This window comes from Phyllobates terribilis, unplaced genomic scaffold (assembly GCF_046119375.1).
Source record: "Phyllobates terribilis strain yellow unplaced genomic scaffold, ASM4611937v1 Scaffold_9__5_contigs__length_417890890, whole genome shotgun sequence".
NCBI classification, from domain to species: domain Eukaryota; kingdom Metazoa; phylum Chordata; class Amphibia; order Anura; family Dendrobatidae; genus Phyllobates; species Phyllobates terribilis.
This window is the reverse complement of record NW_027362769.1, coordinates 176,189,701-176,202,554: the sequence shown is the minus strand read 5'-3', so window position 1 is coordinate 176,202,554 and position 12,854 is coordinate 176,189,701.

The window sequence follows — 12,854 nt, the reverse complement described above, 5'->3', positions numbered from 1 at the left end:
ATAGTAGTTATATTTTTGTACATAGGGAGCAGTATTATAGTAGTTATATTCTTGTACATAGGGGCAGTATTATAGTAGTTATATTCTTGTACATAGGGGGCAGTTTTATAGTAGTTATATTCTTGTACATAGAGGGCAGTATTATAGTAGTTATATTCTTGCACATAGGGGGCAGTATTATAATAGTTATATTCTTGTACATAGGGGCAGTATTATAGTAGTTATATTCTTGTACAAAGGGGCAGTATTATAGTAGTTATATTCTTGTACATAGGGGCAGTATTATAGTAGTTATATTCTTGTACATAGGAACAGTATTATAGTAGTTATATTCTTGTACATAGGAGGCAGTATTATAGCAGTTACATTCTTGTACATAGGGGCAGTATTATAGTAGTTATATTCTTGTACATAGGGGCAGTATTATAGTAGTTATATTCTTGTACACAGGGGGCAGTATTATAGTAGTTATATTCTTGTACATAGGGAGCAGTATTATAGTAGTTATATTCTTGTACATAGGGGGCAGTATTATAGTCGTTATATTCTTGTACATAGGGGCAGTAATCTAGTAGTTATATTCTTGTACATAGGGAGCAGTATTATAGTAGTTATATTCTTGTACATAGGGGCCGTATTATAGTAGTTATATTCTTGTACATAGGGGCAGTATTATAGTAGTTATATTCTTGTACATAGGAACAGTATTACAGTAGTTATATTCTTGTTCATAGGGGCAGTATTACAGTAGTTATATTCTTGTACAAAGGGGCAGTATTATAGTAGTTATATTCTTGTACATAGGGGCAGTATTATAGTAGTTATATTCTTGTACATAGGGGCAGTATTATAGTAGTTATATTCTTGTACATAGGAACAGTATTATAGTAGTTATATTCTTGTACATAGGAGGCAGTATTATAGTAGTTATATTCTTGTACATAGGGGCAGTGTTATAGTAGTTATATTCTTGTACATAGAGGGCAGTATTATAGTAGTTATATTCTTGTACATAGGGGGCAGTATTATAATAGTTATATTCTTGTACATAGGGGCAGTATTATAGTAGTTATATTCTTGTACAAAGGGGCAGTATTATAGTAGTTGTATTCTTGTACATAGGGGCAGTATTATAGTAGTTATATTCTTGTACATAGGAACAGTATTATAGTAGTTATATTCTTGTACATAGAGGGCAGTATTATAGTAGTTATATTCTTGTACATAGGGGGCAGTATTATGATAGTTATATTCTTGTACATAGGGGCAGTATTATAGTAGTTATATTCTTGTACACAGGAGCAGTATTATAGTAGTTATATTCTTGTACATAGGAGGCAGTATTATAGCAGTTATATTCTTGTACATAAGGGCAGTATTATAGTAGTTATATTCTTGTACATAGGGGCAGTATTATAGTAGTTATATTCTTGTACATAGGGGCAGTGTTATAGTAGTTATATTCTTGTACATAGGGGGCAGTATTATAATAGTTTTATTCTTGTACATAGGGGGCAGTATTATAATAGTTTTATTCTTGTACATAGGGGGCAGTATTATAGTAGTTATATTCTTGCACATAGGGGGCAGTATTATAATAGTTATATTCTTGTACACAGGGGGCAGTATTATAGTAGTTATATTCTTGTACACAGGGGGCAGTATTATAGTAGTTATATTCTTGTACACAGGGGGCAGTATTATAGTAGTTATATTCTTGTACATAGGGGCAGTATTATAGTAGTTATTTTCTTGTACATAGGAACAGTATTATAGTAGTGATATTCTTGTACATAGGAGGCAGTATTATAGCAGTTATATTCTTGTACATAGGGGCAGTATTATAGTAGTTATATTCTTGTACATAGGGGCAGTATTATAGTAGTTATATTCTTGTACACAGGGGGCAGTATTATAGTAGTTATATTCTTGTACATAGGGAGCAGTATTATAGTAGTTATATTCTTGTACACAGGGGGCAGTATTATAGTAGTTATATTCTTGTACATAGGGAGCAATATTATAGTAGTTATATTCTTGTACATAGGGGGCAGTATTATAGTAGTTATATTCTTGTACATAGGGGCAGTATTCTAGTAGTTATATTCTTGTACATAGGGGCAGTATTATAGTAGCTATATTCTTGAACACAGGGGGCAGTATTATAGTAGTTATATTCTTGTACATAGGGAGCAGTATTATAGTAGTTATATTCTTGTACATAGGAGGCAGTATTATAGCAGTTATATTCTTGTACATAGTAGCAGTATTATAGTAGTTATATTCTTGTACATAGGGGCCGTATTATAGTAGTAATATTCTTGTACATAGGGGCAGTATTATAGTAGTTATATTCTTGTACATAGGAACAGTATTATAGTAGTTATATTCTTGTGCATAGGGGCAGTATTATAGTAGTTATATTCTTCTACATATGAGCAGTATTATAGAAGTTATATTCTTGTACATAGGAGCAGTATTATAGTAGTTATATTCTTGTACATAGGGGGCAGTATTATAGTAGTTATATTCTTGTACATAGGAGCAGTATTATAGTAGTTATATTCTTGTACACAGGAGCAGTATTATAGTAGTTATATTCTTGTATATAGGAGCAGTATTATAGTAGTTATATTCTTGTACATAGGGGCAGTATTATAGTAGCTATATTCTTGTACATAGGGGGCAGTATTACAGTAGTTATATTATTGTACATAGGAGCAGTATTATAGTAGTTATATTCTTGTACATAGGGGCAGTATTATAGTAGTTATATTCTTGTACATAGGGGCAGTGTTATAGTAGTTATATTCTTGTACATAGGGGGCAGTATTATAATAGTTATATTCTTGTACATAGGAGCAGTATTATAGTAGTTATATTCTTGTACAAAGGGGCAGTATTATAGTAGTTACATTCTTGTACATAGGGGCAGTATTATAGTAGTTATATTCTTGTACATAGGAACAGTATTATAGTAGTTATATTCTTGCACATAGGAGGCAGTATTATAGCAGTTATATTCTTGTACATAGGGGCAGTATTATAGTAGTTATATTCTTGTACATAGGGGCGGTATTATAGTAGTTATATTCTTGTACACAGGGGGCAGTATTATAGTAGTTATATTCTTGTACATAGGGGCAGTATTATAGTAGTTATATTCTTGTACATAGGAACAGTATTATAGTAGTTATATTCTTGTACATAGGAGGCAGTATTATAGCAGTTATATTCTTGTACATAGGGGCAGTATTATAGTAGTTATATTCTTGTACATAGGGGCAGTATTATAGTAGTTATATTCTTGTACACAGGGGGCAGTATTATAGTAGTTATATTCTTGTACATAGGGAGCAGTATTATAGTAGTTATATTCTTGTACATAGGGGGCAGTATTATAGTAGTTATATTCTTGTACATAGGGGCAGTATTCTAGTAGTTATATTCTTTTACATAGGGGCAGTATTATAGTAGTTATATTCTTGTACACAGGGGGCAGTATTATAGTAGTTATATTCTTGTACATAGGGAGCAGTATTATAGTAGTTATATTCTTGTACATAGGAGGCAGTATTATAGCAGTTATATTCTTGTACATAGTAGCAGTATTATAGTAGTTATATTCTTGTACATAGGGGCCGTATTATAGTAGTTATATTCTTGTACATAGGGGCAGTATTATAGTAGTTATATTCTTGTACATAGGAACAGTATTATAGTAGTTATATTCTTGTGCATAGGGGCAGTATTATAGTAGTTATATTCTTGTACATAGGAGCAGTATTATGGTAGTTATATTCTTGTACATAGGAGCAGTATTATAGTAGTTATATTCTTGTACATAGGGGGCAGTATTATAGTAGTTATATTCTTGTACATAGGAGCAGTATTATAGTAGTTATATTCTTGTACACAGGAGCAGTATTATAGTAGTTATATTCTTGTATATAGGAGCAGTATTATAGTAGTTATATTCTTGTACATAGGGTGCAGTATTATAGTAGCTATATTCTTGTACATAGGGGGCAGTATTACAGTAGTTATATTCTTGTACATAGGGGCAGTATTATAGTAGTTATATTCTTGTACATAGGAACAGTATTATAGTAGTTATATTCTTGTACATAGAGGGCAGTATTATTGTAGTTATATTCTTGTACATAGGGGGCAGTATTATAATAGTTATATTCTTGTACATAGGGGCAGTATTATAGTAGTTATATTCTTGTACATAGGGGCAGTATTATAGTAGATATATTCTTCTACATAGGAACAGTATTATAGTAGTTATATTCTTGTACATAGGAGGCAGTATTATAGCAGTTATATTCTTGTACATAGGGGCAGTATTATAGTACTTATATTCTTGTACATAGGGGCAGTATTATAGTAGTTATATTCTTGTACATAGAGGGCAGTATTATAGTAGTTATATTCTTGTACATAGCAGGCAGTATTATAATAGTTATATTCTTGTACATAGGGGCAGTATTATAGTAGTTATATTCTTGTACATAGGGGCAGTATTATAGTAGATATATTCTTCTACATAGGAACAGTATTATAGTAGTTATATTCTTGTACATAGGAGGCAGTATTATAGCAGTTATATTCTTGTACAAAGGGGCAGTATTATAGTACTTATATTCTTGTACATAGGGGCAGTATTATAGTAGTTATATTCTTGTACACAGGGGGCAGTATTATAGTAGTTATATTCTTGTACATAGGGGCAGTATTATAGTAGTTATATTCTTGTACACATGGGGCAGTATTATAGTAGTTATATTCTTATACATAGGAGCAGTATTATAGTAGTTATATTCTTGTACATATGGGGCAGTATTATAGTAGGTATATTCTTGTACATAGTAGCAGTTTTATAGTAGTTATATTCTTGTACATAGGGGCCTTATTATAGTAGTTATATTCTTGTACATAGGGGCAGTATTATAGTAGTTATATTCTTGTACATAGGAACAGTATTATAGTAGTTATATTCTTGTGCATAGGGGCAGTATTATAGTAGTTATATTCTTGTACATAGGGGCCGTATTATAGTAGTTATATTCTTGTACATAGGGGCAGTATTATAGTAGTTATATTCTTGTACATAGGAACAGTATTATAGTAGTTATATTCTTGTGCATAGGGGCAGTATTATAGTAGTTATATTCTTGTACATAGGAGGCAGTATTATAGCAGTTATATTCTTGTACATAGGGGCAGTATTATAGTACTTATATTCTTGTACATAGGGGCAGAATTATAGTAGTTATATTCTTGTACACAGGGGGCAGTATTATAGTAGTTATATTCTTGTACATAGGGAGCAGTATTATAGTAGTTATATTCTTGTACATAGGGGGCAGTATTATAGTCGTTATATTCTTGTACATAGGGACAGTAATCTAGTAGTTATATTCTTGTACATAGGGAGCAGTATTATAGTAGTTATATTCTTGTACATAGGGGCCATATTATAGTAGTTATATTCTTGTACATAGGGGCAGTATTATAGTAGTTATATTCTTGCACATAGGAACAGTATTATAGTAGTTATATTCTTGTGCATAGGGGCAGTATTACAATAGTTATATTCTTATACATAGGAGCAGTATTATAGTAGTTATATTCTTGTACAAAGGGGCAGTATTATAGTAGTTATATTCTTGTACATAGGGGCAGTATAATAGTAGTTATATTCTTGCACATAGGAGGCAGTATTATAGCAGTTATATTCTTATACATAGGAGCAGTATTATAGTAGTTATATTCTTGTACATATGGGGCAGTATTATAGTAGGTATATTCTTGTACATAGTAGCAGTATTATAGTAGTTATATTCTTGTACATAGGGGCCGTATTATAGTAGTTATATTCTTGTACATAGGGGCAGTATTATAGTAGTTATATTCTTGTACATAGGAACAGTATTATAGTAGTTATATTCTTGTGCATAGGGGCAGTATTATAGTAGTTATATTCTTGTACATAGGAGCAGTATTATAGTAGTTATATTCTTGTACATAGGAGCAGTATTATAGTAGTTATATTCTTGTACATAGGGGGCAGTATTTTAGTAGTTATATTCTTGTACATAGGAGCAGTATTATAGTAGTTATATTCTTGTACATAAGAGCAGTATTATAGTAGTTATATTCTTGTATATAGGAGCAGTATTATAGTAGTTATATTCTTGTACATAGGGTGCAGTATTATAGTACCTATATTCTTGTACATAGGGAGCAGTATTATATTAGTTATATTCTTGTACATAGGAGCAGTATTATAGTAGTTATATTCTTGTACATAGGGAGCAGTATTATAGTAGTTATATTCTTGTACAAAAGAGCAGTATTATAGTAGTTATATTCTTGTACATAGGGGGCAGTATTATAGTAGTTATAATCTTGTACATAGGGGCAATATTACAGTAGTTATATTCTTGTACATAGGAGCAGTATTATAGTAGTTATATTCTTGTACAAAGGGGCAGTATTATAGTAGTTATATTCTTGTACATAGGGGCAGTATTATAGTAGTTATATTCTTTTACATAGGAACAGTATTATAGTAGTTATATTCTTGTACATAGGAGGCAGTATTATAGCAGTTATATTCTTGTACATAGGGGCAGTATTATAGTAGTTATATTCTTGTACATAGGGGCAGTGTTATAGTAGTTATATTCTTGTACATAGGGGCAGTGTTATAGTAGTTATATTCTTGTACATAGAGGGCAGTATTATAGTAGTTATATTCTTGTACATAGGGGGCAGTATTATAATAGTTATATTCTTGTACATAGGGGCAGTATTATAGTAGTTATATTCTTGTACAAAGGGGCAGTATTATAGTAGTTGTATTCTTGTACATAGGGGCAGTATTATAGTAGTTATATTCTTGTACATAGGAACAGTATTATAGTAGTTATATTCTTGTACATAGAGGGCAGTATTATAGTAGTTATATTCTTGTACATAGGGGGCAGTATTATAATAGTTATATTCTTGTACATAGGGGCAGTATTATAGTAGTTATATTCTTGTACAAAGGGGCAGTATTATAGTAGTTATACTCTTGTACATAGGGGCAGTATTATAGTTGTTATATTCTTGTACATAGGGGCAGTATTATAGTTGTTATATTCTTGTACATAGGGGCAGTGTTATAGTAGTTATATTCTTGTACATAGGGGCAGTGTTATAGTAGTTATATTCTTGTACATAGGGGGCAGTAATATAGTAGTTATATTCTTGTACATAGGGGGCAGTATTATAGTAGTTATATTCTTGTACATAGGGGCAGTATTATAGTAGTTATATTCTTGTACATAGGGGCAGTATTAAAGTAGTTATATTCTTGTACATAGGGGCAGTGTTATAGTAGTTATATTCTTGTACATAGGGGGCAGCATTATAATAGTTTTATTCTTGTATATAGGGGGCAGTATTATAGTAGTTATATTCTTGTACATAGAGGGCAGTATTATAGTAGTTATATTCTTGCACATAGGGGGCAGTATTATAATAGTTATATTCTTGTACATAGGGGCAGTATTATAGTAGTTATATTCTTGTACAAATGGGCAGTATTATAGTAGTTATATTCTTGTACATAGGGGCAGTATTATAGTAGTTATATTCTTGTACATAGGAACAGTATTATAGTAGTTATATTCTTGTACATAGAGGGCAGTATTATAGTAGTTATATTCTTGTACATAGGGGGCAGTATTATAATAGTTATATTCTTGTACATAGGAGCAGTATTATAGTAGTTATATTCTTGTTCAAAGGGGCAGTATTATATTAGTTACATTCTTGTACATAGGGGCAGTATTATAGTTGTTATATTCTTGTACATAGGAACAGTATTATAGTAGTTATATTCTTGCACATAGGAGGCAGTATTATAGCAGTTATATTCTTGTACATAGGGGCAGTATTACAGTAGTTATATTCTTGCACATAAGGGCAGTATTATAGTAGTTATATTCTTGTACACAGGGGGCAGTATTATAGTAGTTATATTCTTGTACATAGGGGCAGTATTATAGTAGTTATATTCTTGTACATAGGAACAGTATTATAGTAGTTATATTCTTGTACATAGGAGGCAGTATTATAGCAGTTATATTCTTGTACATAGGGGCAGTATTATAGTAGTTATATTCTTGTACATAGGGGCAGTATTATAGTAGTTATATTCTTGTACACAGGGGGCAGTATTATAGTAGTTATATTCTTGTACATAGGGGCAGTATTATAGTAGTTATATTCTTGTACAAAGGGGCAGTATTATAGTAGTTGTATTCTTGTACATAGGGGCAGTATTATAGTAGTTTTATTCTTGTACATAGGAACAGTATTATAGTAGTTATATTCTTGTACATAGAGGGCAGTATTATAGTAGTTATATTCTTGTACATAGGGGGCAGTATTATAATAGTTATATTCTTGTACATAGGGGCAGTATTATAGTAGTTATATTCTTGTACAAAGGGGCAGTATTATAGTAGTTATATTCTTGTACATAGGGGCAGTATTATAGTAGTTATATTCTTGTACACAGGGGGCAGTATTATAGTAGTTATATTCTTGTACATAGGGAGCAGTATTATAGTAGTTATATTCTTGTACACAGGGGGCAGTATTATAGTAGTTATATTCTTGTACATAGGGAGCAGTATTATAGTAGTTATATTCTTGTACATAGGGGGCAGTATTATAGTCGTTATATTCTTGTACATAGGGACAGTAATCTAGTAGTTATATTCTTGTACATAGGGAGCAGTATTATAGTAGTTATATTCTTGTACATAGGAGCAGTATTATAGTAGTTATATTCTTGTACATAGGAGCAGTATTATAGTAGTTATATTCTTGTACATAGGGACAGTAATCTAGTAGTTATATTCTTGTATATAGGAGCAGTATTATAGTAGTTATATTCTTGTACATAGGAGCAGTATTATAGTAGTTATATTCTTGTACATAGGAGCAGTATTATAGTAGTTATATTCTTGTACATAGGGACAGTAATCTAGTAGTTATATTCTTGTACATAGGGAGCAGTATTATAGTAGTTATATTCTTGTACATAGGAGCAGTATTATAGTAGTTATATTCTTGTACATAGGAGCAGTATTATAGTAGTTATATTCTTGTACATAGGGACAGTAATCTAGTAGTTATATTCTTGTATATAGGAGCAGTATTATAGTAGTTATATTCTTGTACATAGGAGCAGTATTATAGTAGTTATATTCTTGTACATAGGAGCAGTATTATAGTAGTTATATTCTTGTACATAGGGAGCAGTATTATATTAGTTATATTCTTGTACATAGGAGCAGTATTATAGTAGTTATATTCTTGTACATAGGGAGCAGTATTGTAGTAGTTATATTCTTGTACATAGGGGGCAGTATTATAGTAGTTATATTCTTGTACATTGTGGTAGTATTATAGTAGTTATATTCTTGTACATAGGGGGCAGTATTATAGTAGTTATATTCTTGTACATAGGGGGCAGTATTATAGTAGTTATATTCTTGTACATTGTGGTAGTATTATAGTAGTTATATTCTTGTACATAGGGGCAGTATTACAGTAGTTATATTCTTGTACATAGGAGCAGTATTACAGTAGTTATATTCTTGTACATAGGAGCAGTATTATAGTAGTATTATCCAGAGTATTTACAGTTCCTTTAGATGTGCAGATATATGATAGAATGATATGATGAATTGATAGCTGGCACCAGAGAGAGATCTTTATATAACACAGCTTTAAATTGAGAATAATTTACAGATTAGTAGAGAGTAAATTAAAAGCTATGGTGATGATGTTCTTTGCGGTTAAAATTTCAAGACTTCACAAGTTTAGCAACAGTTTATTAATAATCCGCCTTCTTTAATGCCAGTGAGAAGTGCAGCCCGCTATGTCAGGACTAATTAGAATCATGCAAAACAAGCTTTGGTTGTATATGTTGTTAAAAAGACTCAAACACTATAATAAAAAAAAAGCAGTAAAATGATTCAGGTTACATCCAGTATTATACTATAGAGCTGCACTCACTATTCTGCTGGTGCAGTCACTGTGTACATACATTACATTACTGATCCTGAGTTACATCCTGTATTATACTCCAGAGCTGCACTCACTATTCTGCTGGTGCAGTCACTGTGTACATACATTACATTACTGATCCTGAGTTACATCCTGTATTATACTCCAGAGCTGCACTCACTATTCTGCTGGTGCAGTCACTGTGTACATACATTACATTACTGATCCTGAGCTACATCCTGTATTATACTCCAGAGCTGCACTCACTATTCTGCTGGTGCAGTCACTGTATACATACATTACATTACTGATCCTGAGTTACATCCTGTATTATACTCCAGAGCTGCACTCACTATTTTGCTGGTGCAGTCACTGTGTACATACATTACATTACTGATCCTGAGTTACATCCTGTATTATACTCAAGAGCTGCACTCACTATTCTGCTGGTGCAGTCACTGTGTACATACATTACATTACTGATCCTGAGTTACATCCTGTATTATACTCCAGAGCTGCACTCACTATTCTGCTGGTGCAGTCACTGTGTACATACATTACATTACTGATCCTGAGTTACATCCTGTGTTATACTCCAGAGCTGCACTCACTATTCTGCTGGTGGAATCTCTGTGTCCATACATTACATTACTGATCCTGAGTTACATCCTGTATTATCCCCCAGAGCTGCGCTCACTATTCTGCTGGTGCAGTCACTGTGTACATACATTACATTACTGATCCTGAGTTACATCCTGTATTATACTCCAGAGCTGCACTCACTATTCTGCTGGTGCAGTCACTGTGCACATACATTACATTACTGATCCTGAGTTACATCCTGTATTATACTCCAGAGCTGCACTCACTATTCTGCTGGTGCAGTCACTGTGTACATACATTACATTACTGATCCTGAGTTACATCCTGTATTATACTCCAGAGCTGCACTCACTATTCTGCTGGTGCAGTCACTGTGTACATACATTACATTACTGATCCTGAGTTACATCCTGTATTATCCCCCAGAGCTGCGCTCACTATTCTGCTGGTGCAGTCACTGTGTACATACATTACATTACTGATCCTGAGTTACATCCTGTATTATCCCCCAGAGCTGCGCTCACTATTCTGCTGGTGCAGTCACTGTGTACATACTGTAACAGATTAGACAAGTGAATGAAGTGAAATTAAAATATATATTTTTTTAGTTAACCTTTCTTCCACTTCCTTCGTCAGCATCAATCCTTGGATTTTCACTAATTACATTACCTCCAATTTAGTTTTATGGATCATTAATTTGTTTTGACCGATTCTCCAATTCACATTTTTCACCTCAATCAAATTCCGTAATATTGTCGTCAGCACTGCGCTGATGAGGCTAAATTTATTTATTTATTTATTTATCTTACTCACTTACATAATGCCATTAATTCTACAGCGCTTTACAAATCAGACAATTTGCAGACATTATCATCACTGTCCCCATAGGGGCTCACAATCTAGATTCCCTATCAGTGTGTCTTTGGAGGGTGGGAGGAAACTGGAGAACCCAGAGGAAACCCACATAAACACGGGGAGAACATACAAACTCCTTGCAGATGTTGTCCTTGGTGGGATTTGAACCTAGGACCCCAGGCTAAATGATGGAACAGCTCATGAGGCTGCACTCACTGTCTGCCATGTATCATTAGTGCGCAGTATATATAAGTACTGAACAGTGGCGGTAATAAGTCGCACTGCTTGCTGACGGACATCCCCCCAATGCTCCTTTTTTTCCAATATTTAATAAGAACTGTAGAAAAAAATGTAGGTGTGAGCGGGAGAAGTAGGACACCTCGGTCCTGTGCCCACATGTGTTCTGCACCGGCTCCAGTGATCTGCTTCCTCCGCAATACAATGTTTAATGCAAACAGTTACACTGTAACAATCCAGATTACCATGGAGTCAAGGTAACAGATGGAGACCCCGGCAGCTGTGCCATCCAGACACCATGGAAGCAGCACGGTTTGTGTTTTCTGTATGTTTGGGGCCTGCGGAGTTTGCTGGCCGCTCCCAAAGAGGTGCAGGAACGCCTGGAATCAAGTCCGCACAGGTCTGATTCCCTATGACATGATATATAGAAACCTGCAGAGTCCATATGCTAATTGTCAGTAATTTGTTACAACTTTGCCCCAGGGAAGGGGGGAGCCACCAGCTGATTAACTCCCTGTGCTCTGCGGATGATGAAGACAAAGAGTAAATTAATAAAACTAAGTAACTTAATTTACAGAAAGTAAAGAGAAAACTTACCCAAGTAATAGAAAATAATGCAACGTATGGCGAGTACACTGGGGCAGCTGATGAGGAACACATCGTCATACACATACACGTCACATAGACTATATGGCGGCACAAAGACTCACTATATTCCATTCCTGCAGGAACTCAGGAGCACTGGGAGAATACAGCTCTGGTGTATAATGCAGTGAATAAAGAGGGATCATTACAGGAAAACGAATGCAGTGTCTGTGTCGCCACCAGCAGCATAGTGAGTGCAGCTCTGGGGTATACTGTAATACAGGATGTAACTCAGTATCAATATGTGGCACCCCAGGGGTCTGGTTTCCACAGTAATAGCAATATTACGTCTGTGAGCAGGAGGGAGGTCTCCTGGGCAGGAATCCTAAGCATGCCACACCTCCTGCCCAGTCCTGGGAGGGGAAGAACTTCCCCTATATAAACTGGGGCTGAGGCAGGGTTAGAGAGAGGAGTTCCAGACAGAGACGGAGTCT